This window comes from Glycine soja, chromosome 11, assembly GCF_004193775.1.
Source record: "Glycine soja cultivar W05 chromosome 11, ASM419377v2, whole genome shotgun sequence".
Taxonomy (NCBI): domain Eukaryota; kingdom Viridiplantae; phylum Streptophyta; class Magnoliopsida; order Fabales; family Fabaceae; genus Glycine; species Glycine soja.
Window position 1 is genome coordinate 30,984,126 of NC_041012.1, and position 10,971 is coordinate 30,995,096.

General features: G+C 37.0%; 1 pseudogene; it reads left to right on the top strand.

Moving 5' to 3' along the window:
• Positions 1-283: 283 nt before the first annotated feature.
• Positions 284-4,707, top strand: LOC114373161 (annotated as a pseudogene).
• The last annotated feature ends 6,264 nt before the right edge of the window (positions 4,708-10,971 follow it).

The following is a 10,971-nucleotide window of genomic DNA, read 5'->3' on the forward strand; positions in this document are numbered from 1 at the left end:
GACCAAGGCCTTACGATAGTCCTTTTAGCCAGTTGTGTTCTTTCGAATATGCTGCTGATATGTGTTGTTAGTTTCTAGTTGTTGCAAATTGAATGTAAAACTAGGTTTTGTTTGAAATAACCTTGAGATGTGTGATTTCATTTTATTGGAAAATTTGTTTTCTATTTTGTCTCAAATTACTATCTCATGACTTGTTGAATGTGTGTATTTTTTTTAATTATAATTATAGAACTGGATTTGACAATCATGAATGGTTACTATGGTGTTTGATTTAGGACCTACAAGGTGTTGCCGACAAATTAAAAACAAGTCGTACACAAAATCATAGTTTTGCCACGGTGTTCCTGATCCTAAGATCAGGATTTATGATGTTGGCATGAAGAAGAAAGGTGTTGATGAGTTTCCTTTCTGTGTTCATTTGGTTTGTTGGGAGAAGGAGAATGTCTCGAGTGAGGCGCTGGAGAGTGCATTCCACTTGAGAGTCAGGATGGATCCCTCCCATGTTCTTAGGATCAACAAAATGCTTTCATGTGCTGGAGCCGATAGGCTCCAGATTGGGATGCGAGGTGCGTTTGGAAAGTTGTTGGCTACTTGTGCTAGAGTGGCTATTGGCCAAGTCCACCTTTCGGTCTGCTGCAAGGACAACAACAACCACCATGCACAAGAAGCCCTCCGTTGTGCTAAGTTTAAGTTCCTCAGATGCCATAAGATTATAGTTAGTAGGAAGTGGTATGTATCTGGACATGGCTACTAACTTGTCCACAGTAGTTCAATTTGAATTATGAAAAGTAACTTGTATTTATTATCAATAAATTTGCACTTTTTTTGTGTATGGTTTTAACTCTAGGTATTATTCTTTTAAATTCTTGCTTAGGGGGTTCACCAAGTTTGGTCGTAATGATTATTTGAAGTTTAAGTCAAAGTACAGTACAAGATTATGCCTGATGGTGTGAATGCCAAGGTAATGTGGAGCTGCTTGACAATGCAATATACTGTGATGGAAACTGTATGTCACATAGATTTCATCATGTTGAGGACATTTTTACTTGTTAACTTGCACCTTGGGGAATGCATTGAACTTTGTTTTAGAATGAAATTTTCCTTTTGTCTTCAATTGGTACCTTTTGTTGGTTACTATTAGTGTGTGTAATTGTCCTTCTAAATTCACATGTTCTATTTTGTGATTTTGCAGCTTCTTGGGTTCCATGGACCATTGGCTAACCGCCAACCAGGAAAACCCTGTTTTGTTTATATATAACAAAGAGATCAAAAGGCTTAACTTTTGCAATGGTTCAGCCTAAAAGAAAAAAAAGAACATGAAAAAGAAGGTAATATAAATGGCAAAGAAAAAATAAAGAAGGATGTTACCCAATATTTCCAGCAAAGGAAGTGATGATCCTAGAACCAGAGCTCTGATACCTAATGATATGAACCCTCATGGCATAAGGGCTGACTTAGGATCATCTAGGATTAAACCTTGTTGGAAAATTCAGAAAATTGATTAAGAAAAGGATGGGAAATTGGCAAGATTCAAGGGTTGGCAGTGGCTAATTTCTTGGGACTTAATAAGGTGAATCTTGGCATAAAATGGATGAATGAGATGGTAAAAACGTAGATTAAGTGGTGATTGGACAGAAATATAGAAATGACTATAACTCAAGCTACAGGGCTCCAAATGATGTGATTCCAAAATAAGGTGAAAGCTATCATTTTGAATTTCAATTTAGGCTCAAGAATCACTTAATTTGAACGAGTAAAACGAGAGTTATGGTCACGAGATAATTCTGGGCAGAATTGGATTTTCTAGAATTGTGGTTTGAAAGAACAAGGCTGAAGATGTGAAAGACCTTTGATATAGTCAGGGTGTTCTTGAATCACTCAAGAACTTAGGAGAATCACTCTCACTAAGATAAAAGAGATAAACTCTAATTTTTCTGAATAAAACTCAACTTGTGTTTATTGATAAAATGGTTTAGCTTATAAAGAAGCTTTACCATCATATTTTACATATGCTTCATTAAAGGAAATTACAATCCACTTAAATTTAGTAATGATAAACTAACCTAGGGAATTAAAAGAACTTAATGGCTGAGTGTAACTGAAATTGTGACAACTAAAAGTCACCCCAAGGCTAATGCCTAAGCTACCAATTGGGCCCTTATTACAACTTGAACTAAACCAAACTAAAGCCCCTTTAGTTGATTAACCCAAAACATATTTTTGTTCAGCCAACTTTACATGGATTGGGCCATTATTTATATAAACTAAACACTCTAAAATTGAGACGAAGTGGCGCCATTTAGTCCTCCTCCATTTGGGCCATGATACAACTCACGACCTTGGACTTTTCTCCTTGAAACTTGGGCTTGTATTCAAATAGTATGGACAACACTTGTTGAAGAGCTTCCTTTGCTTTCCTTGCTCTAGCCCTTGTCATAGGTCCTCCAAGTCCTTCAAGTGGATCCTTGCCCTTGCTCTTGGTCATGTCCTCATCATTATCAAATTTTGAGTTTATTGTTTTTGTCTACTCATTGTTTTTGAGCCACTTTGAATGGATAATAGTGATCTTATATGTTGTTATTGTTCACTTTTATTCCTTATCTTTAGAGTTTTATATTGGATTGTTGGTTACCATTTGGTCGCATACTTAATACTATTTTATTAGTAATCTTAGAATGTTAAATTTCTTATTATTAACTCCAAACATCAATGATGCGGATTATTGCTTTCTCCACCTTACTGCCCTGCTATTCAATCTTTAGAATCCTTGTTTTATAGCTGTGCAGGAGTTATAATTTCTTTTAGACAATTATTTCCTTTTTTTTCTTTGCATAGATGTGAATGAACACACACGGGTAAGACCTTTCATTTGTTACCCTAAAATACTACACAACTAAGTTTTTTTGTCTCTATGGGTAGGACAATTTGACAAGCAAGAAAGTGGCACCATTTGGTAGGGGACCACGATTCTGTCCAGGGGCTGATCTAGCAAAAGTGGAGACAACAGTCTTCCTTCATCATCTTGTCCTTAATTATAGGTACTTTACTTATTACACTAGCCAAATCTACCCATTCAAATTATAACATGCACAAATTATGGTTAGCAACATTAAAGAGGCCCCAATAATTAAAGAGACCTCTCTTTAATTATTGGGGTCACTGATCTTACTGATTATGCTCTGTATCTATATATTATGCATAGGTTGGGGTCATTGATCTTACTGATCAGGCTCTGTATCTATATATTATGCATGGACTGAAGTGGATAGTAGAGAACCATGAATCCCCAATAAGGCCATTATTAGTTCTAGGGGGGTTTCATCAAATAGTATTGCATCTGATGATATATGATTTGTGAGACACATCATTACATTTTCAGATCTCGCAAGATGGTAGAATATGTAGCATTTGGAGGCTTATCTGTCTTGTTGGGTAATTATCATTCTTTAATACATTATTGGAATTAATTATATTTTATGGATGCAAGTGAGTCAAGCAAGGTGAGCATTTGAAGCTCAAGCTACGCTTATTTATTTAGACAAATCAAATTTACATGTTTAGCTTGGCTTATATAAAAATATGAAGTTTGAGCGCAACTTGATCAAAATTTTAATGGATTGATTATTTGTTTACCCATTACACCGACTTTGCTTGAAGATTTAGGAGCTTGTGGAAAAAAGTTAATAACCTTCAGAAGCTCGTAAATCTATACCTTGGAGGAAGCATAAGCCATCCCAACTCTATCACTATTGAAAAGCTTGAAGAGAAGTTCACTAGCACATGGTGGCACTCACTACCGATGGTGGTGCCTTATCCGATATATCCCTCATCGGGCATCTACTGCCACGTGGTAGCACTTGCCACACTATTTTTTTTGTGGCACTTCCATTGATGCTATATCACTTTTTTGCAATTCCACCACCGCATAATAAAAATAGGCTTAATGCCATTTTTAATTCATTATTTGCAGTTGTTTTACTCTGGTACATTAAGTTTTAAAAGTTTCATTCTAATCCTTTAAGTTTCTAAAATGCCTCATTTTGTCCCTTCTGATTTCCTTCATAAATGTTAGCATTCTGTTAAGTTTAAAATTTCAAAATAATTGATTTAATATAGTGACGACTAAAAACCACCGCTATCTTTATTCTATTTAAAAAAAATAAAAAACTAAACCTCCCTCAAGCGTGTTGCTTCCTTCCTTTTCTCTCTCCCTCACTCTCACCATGGAATCGTAACCTCAAACCCCCTCAACCGTGTCAACGCACCTCAGCTACCTCGACTCCACAAAATCGTCATCACACTCCCACAACATCAACTCTTGGGTCGAGTCCTTTTCCTCGATGTTGACCAAGCTCCGCCTCATATGCAGCTAAGATGGCCACATCATATCTCTTTCATTCAATTCATGTCTTGATGTGTCTTTTTTCATGCAATTCGTATCTTGCCTTGATACGAATTTTCCTTCATTGATCCATATCCATTTTCTTCTTCATCTTGCCAATTATGTCAAACTCAATAGAAAAGCTTGGTTTTTTCCTCATAGCGAGTCCCGAGAACTTGGACAAGAGTATACAAATGGCGGAAGAAGAGACCAAGGTGAAGGTTACATGCGTCATTACCGATGCTTTTGTAACCTCTTCTCTCCTCGTGGCAAAGAACCTCAACGTTCCTTGGATTGCGTTTTGGCCTCCCATGTCATGCAAATAATGCTGGAAACACAACCTTTGATTTCATTCCCAGGTTGCCCAACATGTGTGTCAATGATATACTACATGATTTACTCTTGTTATGAGAAAGATAGGTTTCGCTAAGTGAGGTGCTACCTCAAGCTAAGGTTGTGGTCATGAATTTCTTCAAGGAAACAGACCCGCCTTCATTCATTAAGGACATGAGATCTAAGTTGCCTTGATGTGGCCATGGTAGCTACACATGAGGGGGAGCTTGGTTGACCCTGACATGAAGGGCTTATCCCAAGAGTCAGTGTTGCAGGAGCATAGCGAGAATTCTGTGGAGTCAGGGTAGCTGAGGTACGGCTTAGTGGTCAAGTGGGTTTTCAGTTACACCTTCATGGTGAGAGTGAGCGAGAGAGAGAAGGAAGGTAACAACAAGCTTGAGAGGGGTTAGTTTTTTTTTATTTCTTTTAAATAGAAAAAAGATAGTGGTGGTTTTTATCCACCACTATATTAAATCAATTATTTCAAAATTTTAATGTTAATAGAATGTTAATGTTTATGATGAAAATCAAAAGAAAGAAAAAATGAAGCATTTTAGAAACTTAAAGGACCAGAGTAAAAGTATTAAACCATAATGTACTTGAGTGAAACAACTACAAATATAATAAGCAAAAAGTAATCTTAAACCTAAAATATATAATTATTCTTAGGAAGTTTATATTATTGACTAAATAATTACTAACTTTTCTGTTTTTTTTCCAAAATATTATTAATAAATATAATAGCCTAAAGCGATCAAATATTATGTCACTGGTGACAAAAATTCTATTATATATATATATATATATATATATACACACACACACACATACACACACACACACACACTCACACCTAGTCCTCTATCATTTTTGTGTTTGTTTTTTAATTTCTATATCCAACTATAATATTAGTAAAATCATTAGTGGTTGAAGTGTTAAACACAAAGTTTAGAACTCCCTCCCCCCCTCCCCAAATGAGGGTTATATAACACAAGTAGAAAGCATACTAACAAACTGTAAAACTAGTCTTGTGTAATGAAAAAAGACAGGTGTTGTTTTTTTTTTGTGAATGGCATTTAACCCATCCCTACAAAAATGAGAAACTGTCGTGAGAGGCGGTTAAAATTGCATTTTGTGAAAGCTAAAAATCTCCACAATATGTAATATTTGGAAATTAAAATAATCGTCAAGACCATGCACAAACATGTGATTTAAAAACTCACCTTGAACATAGTTAATAAATGAATTCAATTTGATTCAATGGTCTTGTAGTGAATCTGTTTTTAGTGTGCCGATATTGCACCTCTTGGAGGATGCTCTTAAGTTGTTGAATGTTTTTTAAGGAAATTGTTGCTGTAGTCACATTCTGCACCTATCAATTTCACTGGGTATTGTTGTTCCTCAATTATTGCACTAGCAATGTACTAAGCCCAGTTGACTTGGTTTTCCCAATTATTGAATCATTTTGTGATATGTTTTTATCAGAAGTGGATTTGTGCTATTCCCTCATTTATGTGATCTAAATCATGTGACATCCGAGCATTGTATATTATTGATAGTGAAATCTTGCAAAAATTTCTATATATTTTACTTAGAGGATCTCCAAAGCTGATTCACCAAAAATGAAGGTAAGAAAAACTTTTTTTCTCTTATGTTAACATTATATAGTTCATTGCCAATTATTATTCATCTCTAAGAAAAGTGATGCAATCCTACCCCACAAGGGCATTGGATAGAAGACTCCAAGTAGATTGGGCCAGAGATGCAAGAGAAGACCCTAAGGTTCTCATGAGCCTTAGGGCAAATTTTGGGTCCATGAGCTAAGTATGAGCCCACTTATCTTTGTACATATTAGATTAAGGTTTCATTATTTTTGGGCCTTGTATTTAGGGCTCCATAATGTAGGTAAGGTACCCTAGAAATGTAGGATTTTTCAGCCCTTGTATTTTAGGGCACCTAGACTAGTTTTTGTATTAGGGGTAGTTTTGTAATTTCACATGCATTAAGTGAATATTTGATGTGTGTGTTGGAAAATAAATTTAATTGAATTGGGAGAAGCCTAGTCCAATTAAATTTTAGAAGAGGAGGTGAGCATTTGCTTGCTACACCCCATTGTCACATCATATAGTCACACTTTGTGCATGTGCTTCATGCTTTACATGCCTCATGCCACCTAAGCATACTTAGTGGAGAATCTTGGACTTGATCTTGAATTAGTGGGCTGAACCATAGCTAAAATTTACTAATCATAATTGTCGCAACATGCCCTTTTGCAGGCAAGCGAGGCGAGGCTCACGGGTTCGTTTTCCAAAGGAGGAAAATGCGCGGAGTCGCCACCAACGTTTATTTGTGGAAAACGTCGAAAAAAACGAAGGAAACCGGTCATAAAGAAGATTCCAAGTTCGGGAGTTGTATTTACGTTTGAGGAAGGTATTAGCACCTCTCACGTTTGTCTCAAAGGACAACAGCCTATTTTTTAGAATTGTGTGAAATTGTGTTACCTTAACTTTTATTTCTTTCTTTTATTTTTGAGGTCGACAAAAGCGAGGCTCTTGCTCCTACGTACCCTCCATCGAAGAGGAAATCAGACCTACGTAGTTCTTTTTTAAGGGTGAATCAAGCGATTCTTTTTACTTGGAAGGTGATCATTTTAAGGCGTTGAACTTTAAAAATGATCCTTTTTACTTGGTAAGAAAAACTGAGGTATTGAATCTTAAAATCCCTTTTTTAGTGATTTTTTGTGGACGAGCTTGACTTTGCGGGTTGATTTTAGCCTTAGTTTCACCTTAGTTATTAGTCAATTCAATTAAGAAAGAGAAATCCCAAAGAGAAACGTCCGATTGATTTTTTTTGCTTTATTTTACTAAAAGGTATTTTTTGATTATTATATTATTATTTTACCTCTTTTTTTATTTTCAACGTGGTTACGGCACGACCGAACGGTCGGATTTCATTTTAACAGAAATTAATGGATATTACAAATCAAATGATCGGTGGAAATTTATTTTATTTTTTTATTAGGCGAGAAATGACTTAAATAAAAGACTGAAGCATGTCAAAAGGGGCTACGGAAAGTAAATGAAATGAGAATAAAAGTACACGAAACAAATGGGGACCACCATGGGTACATAGAATGAATTGAAAAGCTCGATTTGGGGTACTTACCGGTTGAAGACCGAAGAACAATGAAGAACGAACAATGGATGACGAAGAACGGTTGAAAATCTTAGCGTAATTACCCACGGAAACGTTACGGAAGCGCCTCGGCTTGGATTTTCTTCACGGAAACAATTTTCCTAAGCAATTTCAATTGAATACGAAGTGCCAAGAAGGCTGAACCCTTTTCTTCTTCACTCCTCCCCCTATTTATAAAAAAATAGGGGAGGAGCTTGCCACCCAGCACGCCCAGGCGAGCTCAGCTCGCCCAGGCGAACTCAGCTCGCCCAGGCGAGCTCAGCTAGCCCAGGCGAGCTCAGCTCGCCCAGGCGAGCCAGGTTACTTCCTCCAGAAGCAACCGCCTTCTGGAGGAAGAATCTGGAAGGCCCAAGTGGGTTTGGTTACTGTTTGCACCCCTTTTTTTACTAAATACACCCCCTTTGCTTTTTTTGGTGATTCTTTTTCCGTAACGTTACGAAACTTTACGAATTTTGTAACAATACTTGTTTTCTTTTCGTAAGGTTACGGAACCTTACGAATCATATAATTACTCCATTTTTAGCTTTCGAAGAGTTACGGAAATTCACGGATTGCGTAACAATACTTCCTTTTGATTTCCGTCACGTTACGGAATTTCACAGATTGCGTAACAACGCTTCCTTTTGATTTCCGGCACGTCTCGGGACTTCACATATTGTGCAACAAAGGGTGTCAAGTACTTTGAAGCAGTCAATCAAAGGTTGCATGCCATCAAGCAATAGTCGCCGGACGAAATTAGGGTATGACAATAATTAGTGAAATTTTGGCTCCACAAATTCAATTTCTAATTCAAGTGAGATTTTAATAGAAATTCAAATTTTCCTCCAATTTTGTGTGACACTTAGGCCATAAATAGAGGCCTTGTGTGTTCATTTTTTTCAACTTTGATCATTTGAAAATTAAACTTCAAATTTCAGAGCTCTCTTAGAGTACAAAATTGCGTGCTCTTCTCTCCCTCTCCTTTCATTCATCTCCTTCTTCCTCCAAGCTCTTATCCATGACCTCCTATGGTGGTGAGCTTCTTCTAGACTCATCTTCTCCTTGAAGTGGCATCTCCTCTCTCTCTTTCTTCTCCATTCCGCTGTCATTCATCTTCCAAGAAGCAAAGGAATCCATTGATGAAGAAGATCTTAGGCCTACAAGCTTCAATGGAGCTTACATCACAAAGTGATGTCTCTCTTTGCAGATTTTTTAATGGATGCAAAACATGATCAATGGGAGCAATGGAAAAAAGAAACAAAGGAAGGCATAAGTCACATCTTCGACCTCACTCCCAAAGGAGAGAAAATGAAAGAAAGCCTCAAGAGGCTAACATTAACCTCCCATACTTTCATGGGAAGGACAATGTAGAGGCTTACTTAGATTGGGAAATAAGGATAGAGCAAAAACTTAAAAGAAAGTCTACTTTAAAATCTTATGGATCTCATTCTTATCCAAAGAAAGACCAAGGTCTAGGCATCTTAGGGTAGCACCTTCTAAGCCCAAAGATGATAAGGGGAAGACAATAGAAAAACAACCCCCTAAAGCTAGTATGCAAGAAAAGACTAGCTCTATAAAGTGCTTTAAATGTCTGGGAAGAAGACACATTACTTCTCAATGCCCCACCGAGAAAACCATGATTATGAGGAGCCAAGACATTTATAGTAGCCAAGATGAGGCTACTACTTCACCTTCCTCTAGTGAAAGTGAAGAAGCAAAAGGGGAAGAATCTAGTGAAGAAATCTACCCCCAAGAAGAAGGACAACCTTTAATGGTTAAGGAGGAGTGTAAGGAGGTAAGTGTCTCCTCCAAGAGGTTAGATAAGAAAGAAAGACATTTTCAAATAAAGACAAATATTAAAGAAATTTCCCCTCTTAGACAACCTCTACATTTTCTCCTTTGTAAAAAGACACTTGTTAGCAGTGCCACACCTCTTGGGCTTGAGTTTATTCCTCAAGTAAAAGAGTTGTTGGATGAGGGTTTGGTTGGCAAGAGCTTAAATCCTTGTGCTTTGTTGGTGCCCAAAATAGGTATTATTAGGCACCAAATTCCTAAAATAGGTGGTATGATGAATGTTTTGAGTAGTGCAACCCTCTTTTGTAAAATCACTCGTGCACCCAACATCTTCATGATTTGTGTACATAGGGACTCATTAGGTAGGATTGTTCTTATTTTTAGTTTCAATACAAACTTAGGTACTCATATGGGACACCTTTGGTTTGTCATACTTTTTGGTAGGAATAATCAACATGAAAATACAGAAAAAGGTATTTTTATTGCATTACTTTTCTTAATTTTTTAAATAGTGAACAAGGGGTTCCCATGAACACTGAGAATAATTGTCATTCTTGAGTGGCCCATTCCACCAAGTATAAGGAAAATTTGGGGCATCCATAACTTGACAAACTTTTACAAAACGTTTGTCCCATATTTTTCTATACTTGTAGCACCACTCATTGAGTTGGTGAGGAACCATGTTCCTTCATGGGAAGATGCCCAGAAAATGGGTTTTCAGACCTTACCTTACTTCAACATACCAAACACCACTAATATATATGTTTTTGTTCTTTTTACTGGTGTTGAGAAAAAAAGCCCGGAGTTTCAAGAACCTCGGGATTTCAGGTCAAATCCTTTTCAAGGGGGAGGGAATGATGCAATCCTACCTCGCAAGGGCATTGGATAGAAGACTCTAAGTAGATTAGGCCAAAGATGCAAGAGAAGGCCCTAAGGTTCTCATGAGCCTTAGGGCAGATTTCAGGCCCATGGGCTAAGTATGAGCCCACTTATCTTTGTACATGTTAGATTAAGGTTTCATTATTTTTGGGCCTTGTATTTAGGGCTCCATAATGTAGGTAAGGTACCCTAAAAATGTAGGATTTTCTAGCCCTTGTATTTTAGGGCACCTAGACTAGTTTTTGTAATAGGGGTAGTTTTGTAATTTCATATGCATTAAGTGAATATTTGATGTGTGTGTTGGAAAATAAATTTAATTGAATTGGGAGAAGCCCAATCCAATTAAATTTTAGAGGGGGAGGCGAGCATTTGCTTGCTACACCCTATTGCCACATCATATAGTCACACTT